At 48.5% G+C, this 11031-nt stretch overlaps 1 protein-coding gene across 1 annotated transcript in view; it reads right to left on the bottom strand.

Moving 5' to 3' along the window:
* setbp1 (SET binding protein 1) overlaps window positions 1-11031 on the bottom strand; it is a 55924-nt gene that overhangs the window by 30989 nt on the left and 13904 nt on the right. The window lies entirely within an intron of this gene.

Consider the following 11031-nt stretch of genomic DNA (forward strand, 5'->3'; position numbering starts at 1 on the left):
CAGACTAACTGACAGACTAACTGACATAAATGAGTGATGGAAAGAAAGAGTGAGGGAAGAAAGTAGAGAGAGGAACAGACAGTAAATCAAAAAGAGAGATGGAATGACAGAGGGGGAGATGGAGGGGGGGAGAAAGGTAGCAGTATGGGGACAGGTTCAAGGGCTGATAGGGCAGCGTTGAAAGGAGATCGTCCCACCACACACACACACACACACACACACACACACACACACACTTGACAGGCGGGCTCTAGCGGACAGCTGATGGGGAGATCTCATTTCACTGACAAACACACTTACGCTTCAAGTGAGACACAGTGAAAGTCAATACTCTGCCCCTCCGCCTCCCCCTCCGCCCCTTTCCATGTCTTCCCTCGCCCTGCCTCCCCCTCACTCCCCCTACCTGCCTCCCATGTCTCTACTCTCCTTCCCCACACCTCCCCTGCCACGTACCTAACTGTCTCTGTGTTGTAGGTAGCCTTACCCATACCTAACTAACTGTCTCTGTGTTGTAGGTAGCCTTACCCATACCTAACTAACTGTCTCTGTGTTGTAGGTAGCCTTACCCATACCTAACTGTCTCTGTGTTGTAGGTAGCCTTACCCATACCTAACTAACTGTCTCTGTGTTGTAGGTAGCCTTACCCATACCTAACTAACTGTCTCTGTGTTGTAGGTAGCCTTACCCATACCTAACTAACTGTCTCTGTGTTGTAGGTAGCCTTACCCATACCTAACTAACTGTCTCTGTGTTGTAGGTACCCTTACCCATACCTAACTAACTGTCTCTGTGTTGTAGGTAGCCTTACCCATACCTAACTAACTGTCTCTGTTGTAGGTAGCCTTACCCATACCTAACTAACTGTCTCTGTGTTGTAGGTAGCCTTACCCATACCTAACTGTCTCTGTGTTGTAGGTAGCCTTACCCATACCTAACTAACTGTCTCTGTGTTGTAGGTAGCCTTACCCATACCTAACTGTCTCTGTGTTGTAGGTACCCTTACCCATACCTAACTAACTGTCTCTGTGTTGTAAGTAGCCTTACCCATACCTAACTGTCTCTGTGTTGTAGGTAGCCTTACCCATACCTAACTAACTGTCTTTGTGTTGTAGGTAGCCTTACCCATACCTAACTGTCTCTGTGTTGTAGGTAGCCTTACCCATACCTAACTAACTGTCTCTGTGTTGTAGGTAGCCTTACCCATACCTAACTGTCTTTGTGTTGTAGGTAGCCTTACCCATACCTAACTGTCTCTGTGTTGTAGGTAGCCTTACCCATACCTAACTAACTGTCTCTGTGTTGTAGGTAGCCTTACCCATACCTAACTGTCTCTGTGTTGTAGGTACCCTTACCCATACCTAACTAACTGTCTCTGTGTTGTAAGTAGCCTTACCCATACCTAACTGTCTCTGTGTTGTAGGTAGCCTTACCCATACCTAACTAACTGTCTTTGTGTTGTAGGTAGCCTTACCCATACCTAACTGTCTCTGTGTTGTAGGTAGCCTTACCCATACCTAACTAACTGTCTCTGTGTTGTAGGTAGCCTTACCCATACCTAACTGTCTTTGTGTTGTAGGTAGCCTTACCCATACCTAACTGTCTCTGTGTTGTAGGTAGCCTTACCCATACCTAACTAACTGTCTCTGTGTTGTAGGTAGCCTTACCCATACCTAACTGTCTCTGTTGTATGTAGCCTTACCCATACCGAACTAACTGTCTCTGTGTTGTAGGTAGCCTTACCCATTCCTAACTGTCTCTGTGTTGTAGGTAGCCTTACCCATACCTAACTGTCTCTGTGTTGTAGGTAGCCTTACCCATACCTAACTGTGTCTCTGTGTTGTAGGTAGCCTTACCCATACCTAACTGTGTCTCTGTGTTGTAGGTAGCTTTACCCATACCTAACTGTCTCTGTGTTGTAGGTAGCCTTACCCATACCTAACTGTCTCTGTGTTGTAGGTAGCCTTACCCATACCTAACTGTGTCTCTGTGTTGTAGGTAGCCTTACCCATACCTAACTGTCTCTGTGTTGTAGGTAGCCTTACCCATACCTAACTGTCTCTGTGTTGTAGGTGTCAGAACAATTCTACTGTACCAACTACTGTTGGGCTATGGTTGCCATGGTGAAGCTGCATCAGCCTCTGAAAGGTCAGAGGTGAGGGGTCACCATACAGCAGAGACAATGTGTTGGGAGGCTAGAGTTTCACATTCTGTCCCCAGCATATACACACACACACACACACACACACACACACACACACACACTGTGAATAGCACTTGGATAGCACAGTGGGAATGTGTGAGGTGGGATAGTGCTACCACGGCAGGGCCGGCGTGTTGCTGTGGTCGTAGAGGCACCCAGAGCTCCCATAGCCCAGCCGGAATGTTACAACACTCCTGTCATCTGAGGATCTCGTGTCTGCTTAGTCCCTCTGACTGACACACACACACACACACACACACACACACACAAGCACACACGCACATACAATCAACCCCTCAGGGCAAGACAGCGGAGCGAGTGGAGGCCAGGCCAGACTACAGTTGTCTCAACCATGACCCCCTCACATAAAGACACACTATTGGTCCAGTCAATATTCCCTAGCCTGCTCTTCTCCCTACGAGCCCAGAAGGTCAGACAGGGCCAGAGTTAACCTTGTCTATTTGTCTCTGTGCAGCCAGCCTACCAGTTTGTGTGTATACCTCTCTATCTCTCTCACTGGGGGTGACCTTGCAGAGTCATTCTTTCATTTGAGGTGTTCACATTGCAGCACAAGCAGATAGGATTAGGAAGCAGCAGAACTTGAGTGGAACTGTGTGTGTGTGTTTGTGTGCACAGTCTGTTTTGACCCTTTTTGCACGGTCATACATGCCCTCAGGTTTATTTGTGTGTGTGTGTGTGTGTGTGTGTGTGTGTGTGTGTGTGTGTGTGTGTGTGTGTGTGTGTGTGTGTGTGTGTGTGTGTGTGTGTGTGGCAATGGGGGCCAGAGCATGTGAGCGGAGTTGAGCGGTAGGAAGTCCCGCTCATTGCTCATGGAGCGGTGCTTTCTGGCGCTCCACATCCTTCCCAACCGCTCCGCTAAAAACTGCATCGTGCTCACAGGGAGAAAGTCATGAGCTCCATTCATTAAGATCACCATTTAACCAACACCATCTATTTTTGTGACTACCTGGACCTACCATTTGGTTTTGAAGTAGCCTATGGAAACCAAACCATATGATTTGAATGAAAAGTATTTGAATAAATCTGAAAAGGGGGCGGCAGGGTAGCCTAATGGTTAGAGTGTTGGACTAGTAACCAAAAGGTTCAAATCCCCGAGCTGACAAGGTACAAATCTGTCGTTCTGCCCCTGAACAGGCAGTTAACCCACTGTTCCTAGGCCGTCATTGAAAATAAGAATTTGTTCTTAACGGACTTGCCTAGTTAAATAAAGGTAAATAAAAATGAAAATACTCATCATTTGAAATAGGCTACATGTCATATTAAACAGCATATAAACACTCTAAATAGGTCAGAGCCAGACAGGTAGGAATGAAAATGTATTATTTGGGATATATCATCTCAAAGCTATAGCCTACAAAGAATTACATTGTGAAGCATTTGCGAGTGCAACACTAGGTTGGTAGGGACATAAATCGCTCAGCATTTAAACAACATTTTGTTCTATTAAATCATTCTAATCCATATATTGCGCATATAGGCTGTGACTTACTTAGAATTAAATACAAATTAAACAGGAAATTCCTTATTAGGCCCAGTCTACAGTGCCTTTGAATTCACTTTTAGACTTTTAGAAACTAGAGTTTGTCAAGAGTCTGTGGCTTCAGGGTCATGCGATGGTGACTGGAGAGCAGACCAGCAGTGGAGAATATCCTCTCCTCACTTGAAGAGCCACTGGGGATGCTAAACACACTTCGGGTCATTCTTGCCAGGCTGGGCAGCGATGCAGCGTTGTTTTTTCTATTAGGTAGAGGCCTAAAGGGTTTTAGGCAAAATAACCAGATCCAAACGGAGAGCTCCTCGAAGCTCCTACAGTGCATTCGGGAAGTATTCAGACCCTTCACTTTTTTACACATTTTGTTATGTTACAACATTATTCTAAAATGGATGCAATTGTTTTTTTCCCTCATCAATCTACACACAATACCCCATAATGACAAAGCAAAAACTGGTTCTTGGGTATGATGCTACAAGCTTGGCACACCTGTATTTGGGGAGTTTCTCCCATTCTTCTCTGCAGATCCTCCAAAGCTCTGTCAGGTTGAATGGGGAACGTCACTGCACAGCTATTTTCAGATCTCTCCAGAGATGTTTGATCGGCTTCAAGTCCGGGCTCTGGGCCCCTGAAGGACATTCAGACACTTGTCCCGAAGCAACTCCTGTGATGTCTTGGCTGTGTTGGAAGGTGAACCTTCACCCCAGTTTGAGGTCCTGAGCACGTTTTCATCAAGGATCTCTCTGTACTTTGCTTCGTTCATCTTTCCCTCAATCCTGACTAGTCTCCCAGTCCCTGCCGCTGAAAAACATCCCCACAGCATGATGCTGCCACCACCATGCTTCACCGTAGGGATGGTGCCAGGATTCCTCCAGCCATGACGCTTGGTATTCAGGCCAAAGAGTTCAATCTTGGTTTCATCAGAACAGAGAATCTTGTTTGTCATGATCTGAGAGTCCTTTATATGCCTTTTTGGCACACTCCAAGCGGGCTGTCATGTGCCTTTTAAGAGGAGTGGCTTCTGTCTGGCCACTCTACCATAAAGGCCTGATTGGTGGAGTGCTGCAGAGATGGTTGTCCTTATGGAAGGTTCTCCCATCTCCACAGAGGAACTTTGGAGCTCTGTCAGAGTGACCATCGGGTTCTTGGTCACCACCCTGACCAAGGCCCTTCTCTCCCGATAGCTCAGTTTGGCCAGATGGCCAGCTCTAGAAAGAGTCTTGGTGGTTACACACTTCTTCCATTTAATAATGATGGAGGCCATTGTGTTCTGGGGACCTTCAATGCTGCAGAAATGTTTTGATACAGTTCCCCAGGTCTGTGCCTCGACACAATCCTGTCTCGGAGCTCTACGGACAATTCCTTTGACCTCAAGGCTTGGTTTTTGCTCTGACAGGCACAGTCAACTGTGGGACCTTATATAGACAGGTGTGTGCCTTTCCAAATCATGGCCAATCAATTGAATTTACCACAGTTGGACTCCAATCAAGTTGTAGAAACATCTCAAGGATGATCAATGGAAACAGGATGCACCTGAGCTCAACTTCGAGTCTCATAGCAAAGGGTCTGAATACTGAATATCAGTTATTTCTGTTTTTGTTTTTTTGACTGTTTTCCCTTTGTCATTATGGGGTATTGTGTGTAGATTGATGAGGGAGAAATTATACAATTATTTCATACATTTTAGAATAAGGTTGTAACGTACAAAATGTGGAAAAAGTCAAGGAGTCTGAATGCTTTCCAAATGCACTTTATTGAGCCAAAATCAATGATGGCCTGTTGTATAGATAATAGAACACAAATGAACAAAACTTCTAAGAGATCTGATTTTTAGTTTATAAATACTTTGCTACAATGACACACTAACGCTACCCACCTTGTGTAACGGCGTTCTTCGTTTGTTGAAAGAGAGTCGGACCGAAATGCAGCGTGGTGGTTACTCATGTTCTTTAATGAAGAAAAAGTGATACATGAAATAAATAAATAAATACGAAAACAACAAACGGAACGTGAAACCTAATTACAGCCTATCTGGTGAAACTACACAGAGACAGGAACAATCACCCACGAAATACAAAGTGAAACTCAGGCTACCTAAATACGGTTCCCAATCAGAGACAACAAGAAACACCTGACTGATCGAGAACCGCCTCAGGCAGCCCAAACCTAACTAGACACACCCCTAATCATAGCAATCCCAATCCTATAAAACCCCAATGCGAAACACAACACGTAAACCCATGTCACACCCTGGCCTGACCAAAATATATAACGAAAACACAAAAACCTAAGACCAAGGCGTGACAGAACCCCCCCCCCAAGGTGCGGACTCCCGGACGCACCTCAAAACCATAGGGAGGGTCCGGGTGGGCGTCTGTCATTGGTGGCGGCTCCGGCTCGGGACGTGGACCCCACTTCATTAATGTCCTCGTTCCTCCCCTTCGCGTCCTGGGATAATCCACCCTCGCCGCCGACCATGGCCTAATAGTCCTCACCCAGAACCCCACAGAACTAAGGAGCAGCTCGTGACTGAGGGGCATCTCGGGACTGAGGGGCAGCTCGGGACTGAGGCAGCTCGGGACTGAGGGGCAGCTCGGGACTGAGGGGCAGCTCGGGACTGAGGGGCAGCCCGGAACTGAGGGGCAGCCCAGTACTGAGAGGAAGCCCAGTACTGAGAGGAAGCCCAGTACTGAGAGGAAGCCCAGTACTGAGATGAAGCTCAGGTAGGTAGTAGGCTCCGGTAGATCCTGGCTGGCTGGCAGATCTGGAAGATTCAGGTTGACTAGCAGATCTGGAAGATTCTGGTTGACTGCCGGATCTAGCTGCTCTATGCAGACTGACAGCTCTGACTGCTCCATGCAGGCTGACAGCTCCTTGCAGACTGGCAGCTCCTTGCAGACTGGCAGCTCCTTGCACACTGGCAGCTCCTTGCAGACTGACAGCTCCTTACAGACTGGCAGCTCCTTGCAGACTGACAGCTCCTTGCAGACTGACAGCTCCTTGCAGACTGACAGTTCCCTGCAGACTGGCAGCTCCTTGCAGGCTGACAGCTCCTTGCAGACTGGCAGCTCCTTGCAGACTGGCAGCTCCTTGCAGACTGGCAGCTCCTTGCAGACTGACAGCTCTGACTGCTCCATGCAGGCTGACAGCTCCTTGCAGACTGGCAGCTCCTTGCAGACTGGCAGCTCCTTGCAGACTGACAGCTCCTTGCAGACTGACAGCTCCTTGCAGACTGCCAGCTCCTTGCAGACTGGCAGCTCCTTGCAGACTGGCAGCTCTTTGCAGACTGGCAGCTCCCTGCAGACTGGCAGCTCTTTGCAGACTGACAGCTCCATGCAGACTGGCAGCTCAGGCTGCTTCAAACAGGCAGGAGGCTCCGGCAGCGCTGTAGTGAGAGAAGGCTCTGATAGCGCTGAACAGGCGGGAGACTCCAACAGCGCAGGAGAGGAGGAAAACGCTGGCTGCGCTGAACAGGCGGGAGACTCCGACAGCGCAGGAGGGAAGGAAGGCTCTGGCTGTGCTGAACAGGCGGGAGACTCCGACAGAGCAGGAGAGGCGAGGCGCACTGTAGGCCTGATGCGTGGTGCGGGCACTGGTGATACTGGAGCGAGGACACGCACAGGAAGCCTGGTGCGGGGAGCTGCTACCGGAGGACTGGTGTGTGGAGGTGGCTCTGGATAGACCGGACCGTGCAGGCGCACTGGAGCTCTTGAGCACCGAGCCTGCCCAAGCTTACCTGGCTCGATGCCCACTCTAGCCCGGCCAATACGAAGGGCTGGTATGAACCGTACCGGGCTATGCACCCGCACTGGAAACACTGTGCGCTCCATAGCATAACACGGTGTCTGCCCGGTCTCTCTAGCCCACCGGAAAGCACAGGGAGTTTGCGCAGGTCTCCTACCTGGCATAGCCATACTCCCTGTAAGCCCCCCCCCAATAATTTTTGGGGGTTGCTTCTCGGGCTTCCTTGCCAACCGTGTTCCCTCGTATCGCCGGCTCCTATCTCCTGCTGCCTCTGCTTCCTCCTTGGGGCGGCGATATTCACCAGGCTGAGCCCAGGGTCCTCTTCCGTCTAAAATCATCTCCCAAGACCAGAAGTCCTTATATCGCTGCTCCTCACGATTAACAGGGAGAGTTAGCTCAGGTCTGACTCCTGACTCTGTCACTCTCTCCCTGAGCCCCCCCCCCCAATACATTTTTTGGGGTGACTTTCGGGTTTCGCTCTGCGCCGCCGTGTTTTCCTTTTCGACTCCATTCGCCTATAGCCTTCCTCGCACTGCTCAAGCGAATCCCATGCGGGCTCCTGCACTCTCTCTGGGTCGGCCGCCCACCTGTCGATTTCTTCCCACGTCGTATACGCCATAACGTCCTCCTTTCGCTGCTCCTGCTGTCGCTGCCTGTTACCACGCTGCTCGGTCCGTATGTGGTGGGTGATTCTGTAACGGCGTTCTTCGTTTGTTGAAAGAGTCGGACCGAAATGCAGCGTGGTGGTTACTCATGTTCTTTAATGAAGAAAAAGTGATACATGAAATAAATAAATAAATACGAAAACAACAAACGGAACGTGAAACCTAATTACAGCCTATCTGGTGAAACTACACAGAGACAGGAACAATCACCCACGAAATACAAAGTGAAACTCAGGCTACCTAAATACGGTTCCCAATCAGAGACAACAAGAAACACCTGACTGATCGAGAACCGCCTCAGGCAGCCCAAACCTAACTAGACACACCCCTAATCATAGCAATCCCAATCCTATAAAACCCCAATGCGAAACACAACACGTAAACCCATGTCACACCCTGGCCTGACCAAAATATATAACGAAAACACAAAAACCTAAGACCAAGGCGTGACACCTTGTTCCTTTCTGTTAAGCATGTGCACGTAGTACACCATCAGTTAGTACATTCAGGATACAGGTCTTACCCACCTTGTTCCTTTCTGTTAAGCATGTGCACGTAGTACACCATCAGTTAGTACATTCAGGATACAGGTCTTACCCACCTTGTTCCTTTCTGTTAAGCATGTGCACGTAGTACACCATCAGTTAGTACATTCAGGATACAGTTCTTTTCAGATTCCACAATGATTCTTTAGTTGTGGACACTACATCACCTCGCTCCCTCTCTTGCTCTTTGTCCTCCTCATCTTTGTTAGTCCCCTTGATTTTGCACCTTTTCTTTATGAAAATCTTGAGTGAACTCCATGACAGTAGCTAAAGAAAGAGGCTATAGCAGCACACAAGTGGACTAAAAATGCATGCTGGGCCAGGAATGCCCTGAGCTCGATTGAGCGCTACTGTAGCGAAATAGGAGCGGGCTAGGAGGCCGACGCTCCAGCCTTTGGGAATCTCGCTCCGTGCTCCAGTCAAATTGGGCACGCTCCACTCCCCGCTCCAGCTCCGCTCCACTCACATACTCAGGTGGGGGGTGGGGTAGACACAGATGGACAGCTGGTGTTTCTGTGATGGTAAATCACTCAGAGACACCCCTGCCCAAGCGCACACACACACACCACTCTGGCCCCACCCCCTCCACTCTGGCCCCACCCCCCTCCCCTCCACTACAGTCTGGAGCGCTTTTTACATTTTTTTATTGAACCTTTATTTAACTAGTAAGTTAAGAACAAATTCTTATTTACAATGACGGCCTAACAAAAGGCCTCCTGCGGGGACGGGGGCTGGGATATTTACATTTATTTTACAAATATAGGACGCATCACGAGAAGAGAGACTCCACAACACTACTAAAAGAGAGACCTAAGACAACAGCATAGCATGGTATCTACATGACAATAACAGGGTAGCAACACAACATGGTACTAACATTACTGGGCACAGACAACAGCACAAAAGGCAAGAAGGTAGAGACAACAACACATCACGCGACGCAGCCACAACTGTCAGTAACAGAGCACTTGAAGAGACTGGCACCTGGTCGGTGAAACAGAAAGGTTTGACCGTTGGCAGGGATGTTTTCTGAAAGACAAGCCGGAAAACACACAGCCCACAGCTCATTTACATTTCTTAAGTAACACACACAGAGATGTGCTTTTATTAACTCATCAAGTCCCTCAGGTCACCAACCGCCACCCACGCCTGGGATCAATTCACACATCAAAAAGGCACGCCACACACCCAAACACACATTACAGACACACAACACTCAGGGGACCACCAAGCGTAGAAGCTGCCGAGACGAGATAAGTGTGTGTGTCCAAATCCAGGACACACTAAGGCACTCAAAATAGACACACACACACTGGACTGCTTTGGCAGCTCCTTATCTCCCTCCACAGATAGTGACATGGATTAACAGCTAAATCTGGCACACATGCTCTGACCACAATCACGGCCCTGTGTGTGTGTGTGTGTGTGTGTGTGTGTGTGTGTGTGTGTGTGTGTGTGTGTGTGTGTGTGTGTGTGTGTGTGTGTGTGTGTGTGTGTGTGTGTGTTGGACTGCTTACTAAATCTGTCAGGGAGAGTGATGTAGGGGTTGACCCAAGGTTCATTATACCAGAAAACACACATTCATCTTCCACTACTAACACACGGGCCACACGCGTTTACTGGTCTGCAGTGACAAAACATACACCCTTACACACATCATTTATACACACGTCAATCATACTCACACATCACTCACTGTGCACTGTGATGACACTACAGAGATGGCACTAAACACTGTGATGACACTACAGAGATGGCACTAAACACTGTGATGACACTACAGAGATGGCACTAAGCACTGTGATGACACTACAGAGATGGCACTAAGCACTGTGATGACACTACAGAGATGGCACTAAACACTGTGATGACACTACAGAGATGGCACTAAACACTGTGATGACACTACAGAGATGGCACTAAACACTGTGATGACACTACAGAGATGGCACTAAACACTGTGATGACACTACAGATATGGCACTAAACACTGTGATGACACTACAGAGATGGCACTAAACACTGTAATGACACTACAGAGATGGCACTAAACACTGTGATGACACTACAGAGATGGCACTAAACACTGTGATGACACTAGAGAGAATCTGATGCTTCTAGAATAATTCACAATTTTCCAACATCTCTCTGTCCATCTCTGTTTCTCCCTCTGTCTGGCCTCTCTCCACTCTCTTCAAGAGTCAAAACCCTCTCCTAATGACCAGCTATTGTATCCCTGTCCCCTTTCCCCTCCCCCTCAAACACACCCCCGCTCTGAGGGGGTCCCTTAACCAAGCTCTCCATATGCCTGTCTCCCCCTCTTCCCCCTCGCCCTATCACTCACACTCTGGCCTCTTCTCTTCT

This window comes from Oncorhynchus kisutch, linkage group LG3, assembly GCF_002021735.2.
Source record: "Oncorhynchus kisutch isolate 150728-3 linkage group LG3, Okis_V2, whole genome shotgun sequence".
Taxonomy (NCBI): Eukaryota; Metazoa; Chordata; class Actinopteri; order Salmoniformes; family Salmonidae; genus Oncorhynchus; species Oncorhynchus kisutch.